The sequence below is a fragment of the Falco cherrug genome, chromosome 7 (assembly GCF_023634085.1).
Source record: "Falco cherrug isolate bFalChe1 chromosome 7, bFalChe1.pri, whole genome shotgun sequence".
NCBI classification, from domain to species: domain Eukaryota; kingdom Metazoa; phylum Chordata; class Aves; order Falconiformes; family Falconidae; genus Falco; species Falco cherrug.
In genome coordinates this window covers 24,374,800-24,392,255 of record NC_073703.1, presented here as the reverse complement: position 1 = coordinate 24,392,255, position 17,456 = coordinate 24,374,800, and the positions used below count along the sequence as shown (strand labels likewise).

General features: G+C 56.4%; 1 protein-coding gene across 2 annotated transcripts in view; it reads right to left on the bottom strand.

Annotated features, from left to right (window-relative positions):
• The window catches only part of LRFN5 (leucine rich repeat and fibronectin type III domain containing 5), a 57,272-nt gene extending 40,217 nt beyond the window's left edge, over positions 1 to 17,055 (bottom strand). For both annotated transcript variants that reach the window (XM_055717198.1, XM_055717197.1), the window contains exon 1: positions 16,639 to 17,055. The gene's annotated coding sequence lies outside the window, so the exon portion shown is untranslated. The remainder of the gene's footprint in view (positions 1 to 16,638) is intronic.
• Positions 17,056 to 17,456: the final 401 nt, after the last annotated feature.

The following is a 17,456-nucleotide window of genomic DNA, read 5'->3' as shown; positions in this document are numbered from 1 at the left end:
TAAAAGACAAAAAAATAAAGGGATAGTTGTGTATGAGGGGAGGGAAGCAGTAAATAAATGGTCTCTATAGCCAAGGAAAGCTGTAGGCCAGGCAGCACCTGCAGGCAGGAGGCAAGCCTGCAGGCAGAGCCCCAGTCTCTCACTGCTGATGACCTGCCACCCCAGCAGAGGCAAGCCCTCGTCTTGTGCAGAGATGGGTGCTGAGCCCCCACCCCCCCCAGCTGAGATCTGCCACAAGGACAGAATTGCCCAGGCTGAGCAACACTGACTCAGAAACATGACAGGGCAGGAGCTGACCCTTGGGTTTGCTTTTATCCAGTCACTGAAAAAACATCACAAAACATCATGGAGACATGCAAAAATCCAGCAGCAGCAGATCAGCATCTCTCGACCGTCACTGAGAGCAGCCAGAGTGCTCCCAGGACCCCACCAGGAGCAGCAGCAACAGATCGGGCAGCTCGCAGGGTGAAACCTGGACACTGCAGCAGCCAGTATGTCCCTGCTCCAGCACCAGGACCTGCTCAGCTTTGACAGCGACAGGCCATGGACCGACACCAGAGAGCAGCAGCAATCCAGCATCACCCTGCCACTCTCAGAACAACTGTGACCAGGGGAAGCACCTGGAGGCATCAGCGACAGGTCCACTGCTGCCCAAACAACACTGGTACCACCCAGGAGCTGCTGGGAGGGAAGCAGCCACAAACTGGCTGCGTTATAAGCAGCAGGCAGGAGAACTGCCAGGAACACTGCCTAGTAAAATAGGAACCCTTTTGCTCCCAGAAGCGATGCCCTTAGGCATGAAATCGCTCTCTTTGAACTGAAAGAGAGGAAGGAAGCAAATGCCTTAGATATTCGTTCCAGCAATCTGCCTTGGGTGCCACCCCTGGGCAACCCCATCTCCAGCCCTGCCCAGGGAGGGTGCCCTGGCTCCAGCCAGACTGCCATGAGGTGCCCACCCCAGCCCCCTGAAGAAGCAGTCACGAACTGACTGGCTGCACCCCAGCGCAGCAGAACAGAGGAAACAGGCTGCAGGAGACGAGAACTCCTACCAAGCAGCACAAGCGCAGTCTTACCTGCCAGGCTCTGGCATTTAGAGATGACATAGGGGAAATGAGCTTCTCAGCCAGCAATGCAGCACAGCCACAGCGTAAGACGGCTCACACTGCTAGAAAGGGATATTGCAATGCTTCACTCTGCTTCACCCATTTACATTGGGGGAATGTGCTACTTTGCTATTTGCAATCATTCAGTTAAACTCTCATTTACATATGCACACAGAAAAATAAACAAACAAATCCTCAAAGCAGTGAGCAACATCTCCTAGTGATACCACGGCAGCCTCTCTTTCACCAAAGCTCTGAACGAGATCTGACTGTCCCTACTCCATCTTCCCCACATAAAGAGCTGGTTCTATGTGCAATTTCCCTCCGGCATATTGACACTCAGCACATGTACCCACCATGGCACAGCTGGAAATATACTGGAAAAGACTTTTTGCAAAGCAAAGTGTCTCCATTTGGAAGCCTGGTGCCCCTCAGTAACCAAATGTAGTGAAACAGCAGTGGCCCACACTTGCAGCGGAAGGATTCAGCCATCAGCTCCATCCTCTGTGATAACACACAGCAATACATTGATATAATGTGAAAAATGGGTGCTGCATGGGACACAGGCATCGTAGCCCCTGCAGAAGTGACGAGACATCACAGCCTGACAAACAGGAGGTATGCGGCAGTGGGATGCATCCCACTGTCTCACTGTCTGCAGGGAGGCATGGGAGCGCAGAGCCCCAGCAGGCACCGCCTCGCTCTGGGGTGCTCCCACCGCACTCACCCTCCTTCCCACAGCATCAGCCTCTCCACGTTCAGAAGGAAGCCCAGCAAGGCTGCAAGCCAGTTCGGGCCATGCAACACCCGGTCCTCCCCTCTCGTCCCGGAAGCCTGCACCATCCACTAGCTGAAACCCACTGGCCAGCACTGCCTGCTGCTCCAGCCCTGCCCTGGCATGGCCACAGCAGCAACTGGCCACCATCACTCGATGAGACGGTGCCATGAGGGGTGAGATGTACCAAGCAGAGCACTGCGGAGCACGAATCTGGGAGTCCTGGGTGCTGCCCCGGGTTTGCTGCTCCAAGCATGTGCAGCTGCTGCGTGAGAAGGCGCACTGGCTCGCCACACTGCCTGCCCAGCTGCCCGCAGCCCCTGCCAGCACTGCCTCCTGGCATGGTGCCCACTGGCTGCTGGGCTCACCGTGCCCCACACAAATGCAGCCTGTGTGGGACGGCTGCTGGTGCGAGCCCTCTGCCATGGCCGGGGGTGGGGGGAACACCCCACAGCACCCCACCGTGCGGGACCATCCTGCAACCCCCACCAGTGCACTCCTGTGCGGGGAGCAGCCCAGGCCTTGGGATCCTGCTGCCATCCCGGATGAAATCCCACTCTGGGCTCCTGCTCACCCTCTGGGATCCCGTGCCTTCTCCTGACCCGAAGCCTTGGCCACGTTAACCCTTTGGGGTGGGCGTGCAGGTGCTGCGGCCAAATGCCAGGCATCGGCCATGCGCCCCTGCGGCAGCAGACACAGGGCTGCCGTCCGGGCACCTGATGGGACTGCCCTCCCCAGGAACTGCCCCAGTTTTGGGATCCCCCCAGGGCCGGCAGGTGCAGCATGGCAGGTACACAGCTGTTGCTGTGGAGGTTGATGCTCCCCAGCAGCCCCTGGTTACCGGAGCTGGCTGCGGGCAGGTGGGGAGCCAGAGCCTGGGTCAGTTCCCATTCCTGTCCTCCTCTGCTGCGGAACTGACTTCCCTCCATTGTGTTTTTCCCCTTCATTAACTGGTAACAGGTATCCTCCTCTCTCAGCCCCTCCAACTACCATTAACTCATTCATACACCGTTATCTTCGCTGCGCGAGTGTTGGCTGATAATTGGGAGCGCTGTGGAGACAGTTGTTCTCTGATGCCCTGAGGTGGTATATTTGCAATTAATTTCAGGATGAAACACCATTCCTGCATCCACACAAACTGACATTTGCACGTAGCTAGATACCATCCTCCTACAACACGACTGTACTGCATTCATGTAGAAACTTCTTTGTGGGAGCGAATGCCAGGTCAAAGTTACAGCCTTAACCAACTGCTCTTTTTAGCAGAAGCAGCAGGACACAGGTAAATACAAAATAAGAGATTACATCACACAAGGACGGGAAAAGGACAAACGTCAGGAGAGCTGGCCACTGCCAGCACGTGGAAACTCACATCAAGCATCATCAGAGGGCTGCTGGGCTGCGACTGACCATTGGGTCCCAAGCTTTTGCCTTTGCCTGCCAAGGAAATGGGCTCAAATTGTGTGATTTTGTGAAGGATATGAAGAATTTGCTTGAGCTTCACGGAGAGAAGCAGCACCTGGGAGATTTAGAGCATTACAAACAGTGCAGCAGAAGGCAGAAGTCCCAGGAAAATACGGCTGCTGTGAAGGGGGCCAGCTGGGCAGCATTGGTGCCCACAGTGCCAGTGCCGGCGCGCCCTGGGATGGGGGACAGCCACACATCCCTCCCACCCCCTGAACCCCCATCTTCCTGGGAAAATGCATGTAAAGGACGTCTCCTCTGCTGATACCAAAGTTGGGAAACCTGTATTTTAACCCCTTGTCTTTGAAGCCCAGTTGCCATGGTTACTGCAGACCAGCCTCACTGCAACTGGGAAAACAGCATTAATTTCCCCCTGAGCCCAAAAAAGTACATGCCTTTCTCCTGAGATGGGTCTCCTACAAGGAGAGTCAGGATTTTATGACCTAGCATCTCATACAGTCAGGATGGAAATAAAGGCTTTATTCCCCAAGGAAGGCAGGAATCGCTCTGCTGAGGGCTTGGGCTTTCCCCTGCCCTGCAGTGGGCAAGGGCAGCAGTGAAGGAGGGCACTGAGGGCATCAGGGGCCAGTGCATCATCAGCAAGGGCACTGAGGGGCAAAGGCGCCAGGGGCGAGGGCAGCAAGGGCGAGGGCAGCTTCTTCTCAGCAGCATCCCCAGCTGCTCCCCCCCACACCTGCAGCCCGGGGCCGCCCTCCCGCCCTCCTCTGCCTTTCACTTTTTTTGGCGGGGGAACGGTTTACTGCCAGGCCCTTGTTTGTTTTACCTTCTGTGCCTAGTTTACTGTAAAGACAGCTGCCAGACTACTGGCAGTTTGGGGTTTTCCTTCTGACGAACAGTAACTGGCAGACAAGCAAACTCCCTGCAAAGTGCAACCGAGAAAGTAAGTGCTACAAAATAAGAGCAATTTATTCCAGGGTTTACAAGTCAGTCTTTGGTCCTCGGAGAGAATTCTCTTCCACTGTCAGGTGTTTATATTACTCCAGCACTGCCAGGCTACATCAGCAGCTTCCATGTCTATATTTGCACACACGTGTGCAGATATCCCCTTTTTTCGCATTATATTTGTATTCAACATGTAAGGAGGGAGGCACTGCTTGATCTGTGCTGCAAACTAAGTGTAATTTTGTCATTGGAATTGCATGGAAAACCAGAGCATGCTTCTGACCAGTTTTGATTATTTTGGACAGTGAAACCTACTGGTCTTTCTGGAAAGTTCTGGTAGTCCCGAAATGCCTTTTGCACCCACCTGGTCCCAGCTGCATGCTGGAGCTGTGCTGGCCATTTCATGGTAAGCCTCTCACCTGGGAGCAAATCACCTCACTGAGATTTAAATTCTAATCTAACCTCCGAATCCACTGAACTAGTTACGTTCTACTCTTGAGTTATTCCTGTACAGTCTTACTGACATAAAGGGTTTTTTTCCATTTCTATTTCTTCACCCCTATTGGCTGGCAGAGGTGTGCCCAGCCTGTGTTCTGCTCTGGCGCCAAGGCACCACAAGTCACAGACCAAGATCCCCTTTCCAGAGCAAGGCCACCCAATCCCTATGGAAAACCTCCACAGCCCTCTGCCCTCCAGGGACTTCTGGGCTGCCTGCAGTCACACAGCCAGACTTGACGAACCTCCCTGCACACAGGACTCACAGCATTTAGGACCCCACCGAAGGGCGATGTTTTAGCCCCCATTTACACCTCCGTTCACACTGTGGCAGGCGAGCAGGGGTTCCCAAGCCCACACCATGGTGCCACAGGCTGCTGGACACACAGTGCAGCTCCGATGGCAAAGTCTGAGCTGGGGACACGGATGGGACTGCAGTCACCTGCATGGAGGCCACACGCCATGCCCTCAGACAGACCATGATTTGGACACCATTTGGTGCTTTCTGAGCCATGCTGAACATCAAATATACAGCCCACCTTGAAACCATTTCATAAAGGAACATGGTAGTAAAAGCTTTAACAAAATCTCCCGGTTTAACTAGTGCCCAGCGGTAACCCAGGGCAGCTATTCCAGCGAAGCCATGCAGGTGCATGGGCTGGACATCAGGAAGCCCAGATAAGCCAGGTCGTGCTCTTCCCCCTGCCACTCCATGCACCCATGGCCCATGCCTGGAGCAGCCCCGTCTGCAGCTCCTCAGCCCAGCAAAGGCACCAGGGCCACTGCCGCTGGACATGCACCTCCCCCGCAGGCAGCGCCAGGGGGGCCGCAGGTTGATGCGGTGGCTAAGACATGGTTATGGTGGGTATCACTGCTGCTCCCGCGCCCTGCAGCACGGCCTCCCTCGGGAAGGCAGTAAGCGAGCACGGGTGCAGGGGAAGGGGACGGTTGCACAGGATCAGACCAAAGAAAGCTTCACCCTGCTACGAGCTGCAGTCGTCAGGGCAGACGTTAGAGAGCGGGTATGGCAGAGGCAGCATCTGGCACAGTCCCCCTCCCCTGGCTTCCCCCCGGCTCTGTGCAAGGCAGGGAGAGCTAGAAGAGGGGCGGCTGCTCCCTTCAGCTACTGCCGTTCTGGTTCGGAGGGCAGTCACGAGCAAGCTGCCGTGCTGGAAAGCAGAGCTCAAGACTGACCTGGCTGGCATCCACATCTTGACATCAGCAGGTCAGCCTGTCACTAATTGAATTATACCTGCATTACTTAATAAACAAAGAATACTCTCCACATTATAACGATGTAATCCTTTAATTGGTTTTATGAGCGCAGAGTCCCACGGGGAGTGCCACAAATCCATCAGGATGCCCCTGAGCACTCTATTTCTGAGCTGGCGAGATAAGGAGTGTCATATGCTGCGTTCGGCACTGGGCTGAGCCAGCAAGGGAGCCAAGTCAGCCCTCTGCTCTGCTCTGTGCCGCACCACCCAGCACCAGCACTGCTCCCGTGGGCTGCGGAGACACCACTGGCACGAGCCAGCGAGTCAGACCCCATCCCCCCAGCACAGCGGCCCTGCCCATGGACACAGCACCCAAGGCAGGCAGTCTGCCTGCCCCAGTGTGCCTGGGGGTGACCCCACCGCTTCGGTGCGCACCGCACAGCGTCCCAGGGCAGGTACACGGGGCCTCTTCCAGGCGAAAGGCAACTGGCAGAGGTGAGTGCTTCAACCTCGTGGGTGCACTCCAGCCCCTGGTCTGCACTCAGTCCATCAGACCTTGTGCCACGTAACTTCCCAAACACATGGTGGGGACATTGGGTCCTCCTCACCCACCATCTCACCCCAGAATCATAGAATCATGGAATGGTTTGAGTTGGAAGGGGCCTTAACAATCATCTAGTTCCAGCCAAATTCATCTTCTTGCACCACACAACTTACTAGCATAGAAGTAAACCAGGACTACGTCCATGCAACTTAGCATGGTCTGAAAAGTCAGCGAAGCCTTGGCAGAGGGAAACCACACTTAGCAGAACTCAGATATCCTGCTCCATGACACCTCATGCACGCAAATGTCAGCTCAGGATGAAGCCTCTAGGGTAAAATACCCACTTCCACATCTTAATACTCAGCACTACTTCCAAAGTTTGCCCTGCTGGTCAAACCAGGGGTCGAGGAGGAGGAGGAGACAGGGCTCGGGGCAATGCAGCCACAGCTGGAAGCCCACACCACCCTCCCTGTGTTACCCTGCGTGTGCCATGCCACACGGGTGCCATCTGCTCACAGGAGGACCGGGGCTCTGCCCCACCGAGATGTTTAGTTTAGATTTTCTGTGTCCAGCATTACAGGAGAAGCACACTGCACCCTCGCAGTACCAGCGATTCTCCTGATTCATGTGGTAATTGTAATGCTGTTGCCCTTCCCTCTCCTCTTTTATCCTTTGCCTCTCTTCACATTCTCAATATAAATCAAGGAAGCATTACTGACCATCAGGGAACCATTTGGGTATCTGATTTCATGTACGGCCTGAATTGCAGCTGGCAATGAGAAGGAAGCCTCTCCACAGCACTCTGACTCTTGCATCCTGCTGGCCACGATTTTGCTCCTCATTATTGTTATTTATTTATTGTTATTATTTTGACATTCCAGATGCAGTTTAAATACAGTCACGTGGTCTGTACATAGGCTTCTTTAAAGCTTCTTAGAAGAAATTAAGCTTATTCAGTTCAGCACTTTGTACCCTTCAGTGAAACCACTGAAGACAATAATACAGCCCGTATGTGAGCAGCAAGGGGCTGCGATGCTCGAACAGAGCTACTGCGGATCACGTGGCTGAGCAATAGAAGCAATCAAAGGGCATTTACCTAAGCAGTTTATCTTTTACTCATTTGTATATACTGCACAATGATACACTAGTAAAGCTCATTTAAAAATATATTTTCCTGATTTGTTCCCTTAGAAATTAATACAATCTTCATTTGAACCTAGCAGGCAGCCGTAACTATCCATCCTGACCTACTGTGTCTTTTTCCAGTGTATTTACTGTGTTTTCCTTCTACAAACAGGGAAGGACACAGGGATTACTTCAGTCCACAGAAAGTGTTTGTTTGCAGAATGCTTCTTAAATAAACCAAGTTAGAAACAGAGTGTTTGACCCAGGGCAGTAATGGGCAATAATGAATACAACAGAAATGTGAGCCCTGGGGAAGTAACCTCCCATTTCAACCACCCCATCGAAACGTCTATAGGTCAGGCTGCTGGAACACAAGCAGCAAGACGGGAATGTGCTCTGCTTGCTTACTTACAGCCGAGCAAACAGAGCCTCTATGCGGGATGGCAGGGAGAGACAAACACCACATCATACCGCCTGCCACTGTCCCCGTGCCCACAGGGCAGGCACAGCATCAGCCAGGGGGTCCCTGGTCCCCGGCAGGTTCCCTGGTGCCCAGCACTTTGCTGTGGATCAGAGGGATTGTCCCAAGACCCTGTGCTCGCAGCAAGGCAGGGCGTGAACCCTGGAAGGGAGCTCAGTGCCAGGCAGCCTGACATCCCGCAGCCGGGTCTGGAGGTGCTCTGGGATGGGGCAAAATGGGAGGTGGGGGGCAGCCAGCTCTGCTCTCAGGGCTCTGGGCTGCTCCCCCTCCAACACCCATGCCCCAGGGTTCGCCCAGGGAGCAGCACCCCCAGGCCCCTCTTCACACCCCCAAGAGCATGGCAGAGGGGCAAGCACCACCCCAGTTCTGGGCAGAGCCTGATGGGTGACCCCACAAGCAGCGCCCAGGATGAGCAGGCAGCAGGGCAGGCCACCAGCAAGCCACTGCTCAGGGTCCGCGCCAGGGCACTGGCACCACCTGGATCGGCTGAATAACATCTTGTCAGGCTGGGGACCACGTTATGACTCCTCAAGACTCAGTGCTAATTGCCAACGCTTTCTGAAGACCACCAAAGAAACACAAACCTCCTCCTGAGCTGGTGGTAGCCTCTGCAAAGATGTACTTTACTGTAAACCTCCCACCCCACACAGAGAACTGCTAGGCACTGTGACTTTTTATGGCTTTCTATTAAGTTTTTTAAAGCCAGCGTTTTACATGTACAACTCCTCTACTATTTACAGGAGCTTCTTCATGCCAAGCAGTTTCAGAGAACACCCTGTGCCCGCCACCCCGGGCAGCACCGTCCCGCAGCAGGGACATGGCCATGCAGGCAAACACGTCCTGCACACATGGTGCTGCCCCATGATAGACATTAAGTGTCACCCTACACACAAGGGTAAGGGCGAGGGCCCGGAGCCAGGAACACCCTGAGGTGCATGGACAGTCCTACTGACTGCAGAAGGATTACTCACATAAAGAATTAAGCCTACATAAGTATGTTAAGTGCTGGTCTGGCAGAAGGTCTACGCCACCCATGCACTGGGCACTCACCATGGATGCAGCAAAACAAGAAGCTACACTCAGCTCCTGCACCCACGGAGCTTTGAAATGGCTCCAGTGGAAGTGCTCCACTCTAAAGGTGCTGGAGGTACAAGAATTACACTCTGAGGCGCTGAAGTTTTCTGAAGAAACTATTAAAAAAACCAAAAGACTGGTTTATACTGCCAGGATAAGACAAAAGCATTGCTCCGCAACTTTAATGGCAAGAACAGCGGCGAGGGCAATGGCTGGGCTGAACAGTCATTACACCGAGTCGCTCAGTGTGGGAGCAGAGCGTTCACCACCACCACACACATACACAGCTACACACATACTTCTGTCTGCCAAACCATGAGCTGAAGTATCTCATTTCTGCCTGGAACAGGAGCAAACCTCCTCATCTCTGACAATCAGAGAGATGCCGTAGGGCACTAACCACATCCCCATGGGTATTTCCAACATGCACTAGACCCTGATGGGAGGGCTCCCCGCTGCTTGGTGACACGGGGGTGCAGAGAGGGGAGGCGTGAGTGGTGCATCTGTGGTGCCCAACTGCGGTAAGAGGGGGGCCTTGTGCAAGGGAACAAGGAGTACTGGAAAGCAGACTGCACCCTCAAAACTGGTCACTAAGGGCAATCCTTGCCACATGCTTGGGGACAAGGACACATCTGTTTGGAGCAGCCCAGCCCATTGCTGCTAAGGCCAGGGCACCAAGTGATGAGCAGCTCAAGGAGTCCTTGCTCAGGTGCTCTGCTTGCAACTGCCTGGCAGGTGCTCTGCTTGCAACTGCCTGGCAGGGCCTCTGCAGCAACACATCATCCAGAGAGCCACTCCTCCCCATGTACACCCCACAGCCCTGGTCCCCAGCACAGCACATCACAGCTCTTCCCAGCCTGTGTGCCAGCTCCCTTCCCATTGTTTCCCCCAGCAGCAGGGCATGCACACACAGCTCCAATGCAGGGAAGTCCTGGAGGTGCAGCACGGAGCTGGGATGTACAAGAAAACCTCTTCAGGATCCAAAGCCAGAACCTATGGGGCCCGAGTGCTGCCAGACCCACACGACACCACCCGGAAAAGTCATCAGCTGGATCTACCTGCAGCACATCCCCAGCCCCACTGCAGGCAGTGCCAGAGGACCCCTGCCCAGTGCCTGCCAGGACACTCTGCTGCCGCACGCTGGCAAGCGCCGCTGGAGCCTGAACCAGGGCTTGCACTGTTCTCGTCTTGCTTCTTTACACCATAGCGGGAGAAGACGCTCAATTTTCTGTGTCGGCTTGCCTGGGTTTGGTCATGGCATCCAGTGCCCCACCGCTCTCCTGAGCGGCGTGCCATGAGTCTGCAGATCCCTTCCAGTTTGCCTGCAGAACAGCAGGCTGTCTCCAACAGAAGCCACAGCCAAGGCTTGGCTGGCAGGAGAGCGGCAGTCACTGCTCTGGAGCTGCAGTTCAGAGCCTGGCCCCGACTCACGAGAGCAGCATCGCTGCATCCAGGCTCCAGTGGAGATGAGATGAGATGCAATGCTGACGTGTCAGGAGGAGCCCTGAGCACAGCAAATCTGCCCACAGCACAGCAAAAACAGCTTCGTACAGCACGGCAGAGCTGAATCACAGTCCCAAATAGAAGGCTCTCCTGTGAAACACCACGTACCGGCAGAACCACTGAGTCACAGCTGACAAGGCGACAAATCCTGCTTGCCTTACTCAGACCTGTTCCCACAGAGCCATATCAGGGAGTCTTTACATAAAGTATTTTAAAAGTGCGTTGGTGAAAACAAAAACAATGCAGCTACCAGAGCACCGGCAGTGCTGCTGACTGACTGTATGTGCCTTTCTTTGCTGGGGCAGAGACTCCACATAACAGGTAAACACTTCACTCTGGTTAAAGCCCAGATAAGTTTAACCCACACCTCACCCACGTGCAGCAGAACATCCCTGCATTACTTCTCAAGTGTTGTTAAAGAAATCCTGTCCCAAATCCTGGGGCCAGCAGCACTATCACAGCCTACTGAAAACAGAATCTGGGGCTTCCTCTCCATGTGACTTCTTCTACCGTGCTTTTTCTCCCTTGTACATGTTTTTCTTGTACATCTGCTGTATTGCAGCTGGTAGTCTGTCTTTCTCCTATAGCGGGCACAGAGCTGCCACAGCTCACTGCTGTGGGCTTCTGTGTCAGGCTCAGTCCTCCTGCTTCTCTGTCCCCCTTGGCCAAGTACAGAGACTAGGCAGTACATAGAATTAGAAATATATACCCAGAGAATATCAGATATCTGGCAATGTAACAATGCTGAGGCAATGAAAGCTGAAGAGTTTTATCTGTCTCCAATCCAAAAGAAGTCCAACAAGATCTTGACAGAGAAGCCTAAACAAAAACTTCCATGGGAAAAAAAAAGATAACACACTTTAAAGTAAAGCTAGCTAATCATGTGTTCTCATGAAAATGTTTTGCTAAGAGACACTTCCTAGTGAGAAACTTCATCTAGAAGAACAACCTCAAAAGCAAGGCATTGGACATGGGGTTTGCAGCATTGGGAAGCAGCTTCAAACATTCCCAAGTCATGGCTCGCCACATGCTACGCAATTAGAGAGGCATTCACAGAGGTTCCCACTATCGCTTGAATTAGCCATTTGACAAATCACCTTCTGCATTATTCCGCCTGCTCAGGGCAAATATTATTTGCAGAGCTATTTATTCCATGGGAATACGAGAGCTGCTGCCCAGCTTATGCCACAGGCACGGTGTGCCCAGCGAGCCGCCCCGAAGCAGGGCACAGCAGGGCAGCCAGGATGGGGGCACACAGGAGGCCTTCGGACACCACAGACTTCCTTACACCCATTGAACAGGACAACTGGGCAGTTAAAGCAGCTGCCACATAAATCTGTGCCTGCTGCTCTGTGGCAGGGCATGGCTCCTGGCACCACAGTTTCACCACGCTCCATACCTCTGGCTAGTGGAGCCTGGACCAAGGGGCCAGAAGTAGCCTGGGGGCCACAGCACCTGTCCTCGGGCTGCCCAGGGCATGCAGCGACCAGGCTGAAGGATCTGGGCCAGGACCTCCTCTGAGAGCCCTGCCTTCACCCTCTCCTCACCAGGTCTCCTCTGCCATGAATACCAATCCCTCTCCCTTCCTCTGTAGCCTCCCTTAGTTCTCCAAGAACAGTGAGTGAGAGCTGCCACAGCATATGAAATGATTGTCATTACTGCTTCATGATGGGCCACAGGCTAGTCAGACAGCCATTACTACAATCACCACAATCAAGCAATCCTGTTTGTTATCCAGGAATATATCAGAGGTCTCCATCCCTCCTCAGAAGCCCCACAAGACCTTCCCTAGCTCCAGAGAAAGGCAAACACGGACACAGACTTGCCCCTCTGCAGCAAGGACATGAGGGAATACTTATGACAACCTGGAATTAGGGCACCATCTTTCACCCCTGGGTCTGTAACATCACTTCCAAAGCATGACCTGGACGGCCATCAGCACCCCTCTGCCCCAGCACGCAGTGAGACCACTGCTCAGGTCAGCTCCTCCGCAAGCCGTTCCCCACTGTGCCACTGTGCAGGGATGCAGCATGCAGCAGGCTGCCCAGCACCAAGACCCGCAGCTCTACAGCAATGGACTGTTGAGTTTATCCCTGAAGGAGAATCCTGCTCCCTTCTCTATGAACTCCTCCCATTTCCATCGCAGCATGGGTTTCACCGCAGAGCTCCCACAGGATGGGGCTGCCCTGCAGCAGCACTGACACCCAGGGCACCTGCTGGCTCCCCGACCCGCCACGCACCCCGAGCAAATGAGAAGTTATTCTTCAGTGTCTGTCATTTTGTTTTCAAAATGATGTCTCCAACTTCAGGTACCAGAAGGTATATCTGACTAATTAGAAGCAAATCTTTGTTTTGTTGCAAAGAACACGATTATTTGATATATAGTTCTAGAAAGAATGGCTCACTCTGAAGCAACAAAACCTTATACTGGTCTGGTTTCGGCTTCCAGGCTTGATCTTGTCTCCAGTATTGCTTCTGTTTGACCACATTTCTTTCTGCTATCCATCTACATGGACAACATGCTTTTATTTCCAAAGCATTTTAGATAACTGCCCTGAAAATAGCTTTTGTTTAAAACACACACACCACACACACACCTCCCTTAGCACAAAACTCATAAAACAGTGTCAGTAAGTACATTTTAATAGCACGATATCAAAAAGTAATTTTACTACTAGCTAGAGAAGTCTGAAAACTGCAGAGGATATATTTAGATGTGTATAAATAGACAACACTCAGTGATGTCTGGTCAAAGGAGTACAAATCTTCCCTAATGCATGGACTATGCCCGGCCCAAAATGCTTCAGCAGCACTTAGACAAGCCTTTTCTATTTGGCTCAAGTTCTGCAGGCCCATTAATAGCAAAGCTATTAGAACGATTTTCTGGACCGGTTGCTTGCTCAGAGAATATTCAAAAGATTGCTCTATAAAACTGAACCTGTTACCACATCTGAAAGCATAGGCAATATTGATCAGCAATGGAAAGCCATTAGCTCTCCAGTGTCTGAAATACCTCCACGTGCCCCAGCAGACAGACAAGCATTCCAGGCACCTCGGGGCACTCCATCTTTCCACAGTGCTTTCAGCTTGCAGGCACCCTTGCTGGTCAAGCCTGTCCCTCCTGGCACATCTGCCTTTGTGTCTCCTCAACTCCAGGGAAGAAACCACACACTCAGCCATCGTGGCAGCAGCAGCCCACTGGAGGTCGTCTGTTTGGAGAAGACCTGGCTCCTTCTTGCCACACTGCTCTGCCACGTCTCTTCTTGGGTTCCCCCTCTTCTTTCCCGCACACCCAGCCAGCCCAGTTCCCAGGTTGGGCAGCCACCCCTTACCCTGCCCCTGTATTACAACTGCAGCCTGGCACCATTCATACCTTTGGTGGAAAACAGGAGCCTCTCCAGAAAACAAAAGCTGTATGAAAAATGCAACCCAAGCCCCCAGGACACCCCACCCCACCCCCAGCAGAACTGCATCTCACAGCCCGGCCCTTCCCCTGCTCCCGAGCAGGACCGGAGTGCTCAGCCCAGCAATTCCCACTGCAATGGGACAATGTGGAGTCCACTCCTACAGCTGCCTGTGTTTGGGTAAGCAGATGACCTAGTTCAGCTTTGAACTTGTACTAGGCACCTGAAATATCTAATTTTTACTTCCATGGACTGCACTGCCATGATAAAACCAGTAATTACTCTTTCTGAAAGCAGAAAGGCAAGCTAATATACCAGGAGAAGCTTCTTAGCGAGGCTTGTGACTCGAGGCCTAACTGGCAAGCTCTGGTATGCATTTTGATACAGTCTTACACATTTAAATGCATTTATTATGCATTTAAACAAACGCGTAATCCCTTGAGTACAGTATATATTTAGAAACATAGATGGGGAAGGTGTTTGGGCACCAAGAACACCCGGGCTACAGTATGGCTCTTTGTGTGAAGAACCAAACTCCCCAGGCAGCAGCAAAACCGCCAGGCCTCGCTCCAGTGCCCATGGCACACCTCCACCTGCCAGGATAGCCCACAGCAGCGACACGGCACCCAGGGGCTGGCCCTGAGGTGAGGCCCACCCGTACGCAACTCACAGCATCTGGGGAATGTCTCCAAGGCACTGGGGAGCTCAGCTGGAGTCCCTGTGGCAGTACAGGGTGTGCACAGCCCCAAATGACCAGGTCCAGGGCGGCCCCGGTGTGCCAGGACACAGCCCCGCTGCACTGCAGCAGAGCCAGTCCCAGGATGCGCGGTCCATTTGGGCATCACCACATCACTCTCCTGGGCACATCTACGGCCAGGATCTGCGCTGCCAGAGCCAGGCAGGGCCCCTCCACACCAGAAGCCACCTGCAGACGCGCAGTGGTAAGCAAAAAGGCTCTAAGGACCTGGGATGGATGCATCTTGTATCTCACTAGCTTGTTGCCAGGCTGTGCTGACTTGAACAGGCCTGGACACGCCACCACACACCCGAGGATGCTCAGAAGGAATGAACCCACATCACGTTGCTTTGGGAACATGTGAAATGTAAGCATGGGTGATCTTCACAGATCACTACCAAGACAAGCACAGTGATCACGGTGTAGGGACTCCTGGCCTGCCTGGCTCTGGGATGGTCAGCTGGAGGCTGTGAAGGGCTGGGCACCCAGCTCTCTGGGGGACTGGTGAGGTTATGTGCATACCACAACTGAGAGTAAGCCATCCTGCTCTAGGCAACGCAATGGGAGACAGTCCCTGACCCAGAGACACAACAGACCGGGTAAGAAGGCAAAGGTGCAGGAGAGGAAACACCACGGCCCAGTGCCACGGATAAAATGAGGGAGCGCAGCGCTCGTGTTAGCTCCACGGCAGACCCCGTCGGGCTGCAGACCCTGCGCTGGCAAACAGCAGCACTGGAAGGGGCTTCCCTAAGTGCTTCAAGCCCAGCCGTGCCAGTGCCTCCCCCGGCGCGACGCCCCCCTAACTCTGCCTGTGGCTGGGCACGCTGCCCCTCCAAGGGCCTCTCCCCGGCTGGGGCTGCTCCAAGAACCAGGTCTGTGTGCTCCCGACATCAACATGGCTGCGAGGCTTCTGCTGGCTCCTCTACAACTGCTCTGCCATCTCCCCTAACGGGGACCTTCCAGCGGGAAGAAAAGGTTTCGCTTGTCCTACATTTGCTTTCCCGCAGATGAGGAGCATTCACTGCACAGAGGACGGCGGGGAGGGGAGGGGGGCGCGGCGCGCATCCCGGGGTGCCGGGGCCAAGCGCAGCCCTCCCGGACGGAGCAGCGAGCCGAGAGCGGCGCGCCCGGCCGGGGGCTGCAGGACGGGGCGGCCGCCAGCAGGGCAGCGGCCGGTGGGGGGAGGAAGACGGCGAGACGCAGGTCTCCCGCTCCCTCCGGGGCAGCTCCGCTCCCCGCCGCAGCCAGAAGAGCCAAGCGCCCGCCGAGGCGCCCCGGGCTGGTTCCGCGCTCCAGCGCCCGGCCCAGGCCCCGGCCAGCGCCTGCCGCTCCCGCAGCCGGTCCCACCGCGCTCCCGCCCCGGCCCGGCCCTGCTGGCGCTCCCCGGGCGGCGGCAGCAGCGCGCCGCGGCGCGGAGGGGGCGGCGGCCGCCGCGGCACACGCGGCCCTGCAGCACCCCCAGCCGCGGCCGGCCGCCGGCGCCGTCCCGCGGGCAGCGGCGGCAGCGGCGGGAGCGGCGGCAGCGCGGCCCGGCCCGGCCGCGGGCAGCGGCCCCGCCGCGCTGCCTCCGCGCCCCACCGCCACCAGCGCACCCGCGGCCGCCGCCCTCCCGGGAGGGGCGTCCCACCGCCGCCGCCCGCCGCCGGCCATGTCCCGCCGCGTCGCGGGGCTGGCTCTGCCCGGGCCGGCTCCGGACCCCGCCGCCGCCCCCCCGCCCCCGCGCCCCGTCCTCCGCGCCCCCGCGCCCCGTCCCCCGCGAATAAGCAGCGCGGGCTGCAATGCAGATGGAGCCGGGCACGGCAGCCCCCCGCGATTACCTGGCGCCTCCCGGGGAAGGACGGCGTCCGGAGCGCTTCCCCTGCAGGTGCGGCCGCGGCCGGGCTCCGGCGGGCTCCGCAGGCTGGCGGCAGGCAGGCTGGCCGCCTCTCCGCCCTGTGCCGGCGCTCACCAGCCGCATCCTAGAGCGGCTTCGCGGCGGCGGCGGCGGCCCGCGGCCGGGGCGGGCAGGGCAGCCCGCGCGGACGGCCCCATGCGGCGCGGCGGCGCGGCTCCGGCGGGCGGCGGGCAGCACATGCACACACGCACCGGCGGCGGCGGGAGGCGGGGGGACGGCGCGGGGCACGCAGCGGCGCAGCCCGCCGAGCCCGCTCGCATCGCCCCGCCGCGGGCAGCCCCGCTCCGCGCCCGCCGGCCGGTGACCTTGCCGTGTACCTGCGCCAGGTTAATCCTCGACAAGCGCTCCCGCTCCGCGCCCCGCTGCGGAATCCTGCGCACCGGGGCGCTGCCGCTTGGACGGACGGGCGGACGGGGCGAGGAGCGCGGCCGCGGTCAGCCCCGCCGCCGGGCCGGCGCCCCCCCGGGATGGGACGGGGGGTGTGTGGGGGTGTGGGGAGGAGGGGGCGCGGGGGGGTGTGCAGCTACAGCGGAGCGGCCGCGCAGCGCGCAGGGGCGGCCGGCGGCAGGGCCATGCGGCTCCGCGCCGCTCCGCGCCGGGCGCGCTCAGGCGGAGCAGCCGCGGTGCCGGGCGCTGCGGCGGGGCAGGGCGGGGTGCTCGGTGCCCGCGGCTCGCCCCTGCGCGGCCGCCGCTGCTGCTGCTGCTGCTGCGCCCATCCTCCGCGCCGCCGGCTACCGCCCG